This window comes from Theropithecus gelada, chromosome 10 (assembly GCF_003255815.1).
Source record: "Theropithecus gelada isolate Dixy chromosome 10, Tgel_1.0, whole genome shotgun sequence".
In the NCBI taxonomy this organism is placed as follows: domain Eukaryota; kingdom Metazoa; phylum Chordata; class Mammalia; order Primates; family Cercopithecidae; genus Theropithecus; species Theropithecus gelada.
Window position 1 is genome coordinate 26,691,496 of NC_037678.1, and position 2,311 is coordinate 26,693,806.

Genomic DNA, 2,311 nt, shown 5'->3' on the forward strand with positions numbered 1-2,311 from the left:
GCAGTCAACTGAGATCTCACCACTGCACTCCAGCCTGGGTGACAGAATAAGACTCTGCCTAAAAAAAAAAAAAAAAAAATTATTCAGTGCTATTTTATCTTAAGTGTTTTATGATTAAACGTCTATAATTGTCTACTGCACTGTTTATTATTTTTATTTTATTAAACTTTAGATTCATGGGGCACATGTGCAGGTGTGTTCCATGAGTACACTGCAAAATGCTAAGGTTTGGGCTTCTAGTGAACCCATCACCCAAACACTGACCATAGTACCCAATAAGTAGTTTTTCAACCCTTTTCCCTCCTTCCCTCCCCACATGTGGAGTTCCCAGTGTCTGTTATTTCCATCTTTATGTCCATTTGAACCCATTGTTTAGCTATTTATTTATTTATTTTTTGAGGCAGTCTCGCTCCTTCACCCTGGCTGGAATGCAGTGGCTGCATCTCAGCTCACTGCAACCTCCCCCTCCCAGGTTCAAGAGACTGTCCTGCCTCAGCCTTGAGTAGCTGCGATTACAGGCATGCACCACCACACCGGGTAAACTTTTGCAATTTTAGTAGAAATGGGGTTTCACCATGTTGGCCAGGTTGGTACCGAACTCCTGGCCTCAACTGATCCACCTGCTCTACCCTCCCAAAGTGCTGGGATTATAGGCATGAGCCACTGCACCTGGCCTATTTTTAAATACTTTTTGTGGAGGTGGGGGGATGGGACAGGGTCTCACTCTGTCACCCAGGCTGGGGTGCAATGGCTCAATCATGCTTCCCTGCAGCCTCAAATTCCTGAGCTCAAGTGATCCTCCCACCTCAGCCTCCCGAGCAGCTGGGGCTACAGGCACGCACCACCATGCCCAGCTAATTTTTCTATTTTTTGTGGAGACAGGGTCTTGCTATGTTGCCTAGGCTGGTCTCAAACTACTGAGCTCAAGCAATCTACCCACCTTGGCTTCCCAAAGTGCTGGGATTATAGGCATAAACCACTGTCCCTGGCCTAATAATGTAGGATCTTACTGAATGCTTCATAATATGATTTTAAAAGTTTATATTTGAAATGTATTTAAATATGTAGTTTGATCTTTTGAAAAACATATGAATTCCTAACAGATTACAAAATACTAGTTGTGCCCAGGAGGTGGAGGTTGAAACGAGCAGAGATTGCACCACTGCACTCCAGCCTGGGTGACAGAGCAAAACTCCAACTCAAAAAAAAAACTAGTTGTGTTAGGGTGCAAACCAGAGAAGCAGAACCAGTAGGATACACAGATCCAGACATAGATAAACATATAGGGACACACATCTGCATAGATTTATAAAAGGTTGTCTTCTGGCCAGGCACAGTGGCTCACACCTGTAATCCCCGCACTTTGGGAGGCCGAGGCAGGCAGATCACCTGAGGTCAGGAGTTTGAGACCAGCCTGGCCAACACGATGAAACTCTGTCTCTACTAAAAATACAAAAATTAGCCAGGCGTGGTGGTGCATGCCTGTAGTTCCAGCAAATCAGGAGGCTGAGGCAGAATTGCTTGAACCCGGGAGGCGGAGGTTACAGTGAGCCAAGATTGTGCCACTGCACTCCAGCCTGGGTGACAAAACTAGACTCCGTCTCAAACAAACAAAAAAGCTATACACAGACATACATCTAGATAGATAGATAGATTGGTAAAAGCTTGGCTTCTGCATTTGTGAGGTTGGCTAAGCAAGCCCAGAGCTCGCAGGACTGGCCGTCAGGAAACGACAATCACCGGCGGGCTAGAGCCGCACAGGCAGGGCCAAAGCTTGCTTTTCACAGGCACTCAGGAAGAAAGATCCAGAGGGAAGGGAGCACAATTGTGGACTCGGCTGCTATTTGAAGTCTGTGCTCCAGGAAGTCCTAAGCCCTCTCTTTTTTAAAAAAACATAAACTTTTTGGCTGGGTGTGGTGGCACGTGCTGTAGTCTCAGCTGCTCAGGAGGTTGGGGCAGGAGAATTGCTTGAGCTCAGGAGTTAGAATCTAGCCTGAGCAGCATAACAAGACTTGATTCTGGCCGGGCGCGGTGGCTCAAGCCTGTAATCCCAGCACTTTGGGAGGCCGAGATGGGCGGATCACGAGGTCAGGAGATCGAGACCATCCTGGCTAACACGGTGAAACCCCATCTCTACTAAAAATACAAAAAACTAGCCGGGCGAGTCGGCGGGCGCCTGTAGTCCCAGCTACTCGGGAGGCTGAGGCAGGAGAATGGCGTGAACCTGGGAGGCGGAGCTTGCAGTGAGCTGAGATCCGGCCACTGCACTCCAGCCTGGGCGACAGAGTGAGACTCCGTCTCAAAAAAAAAA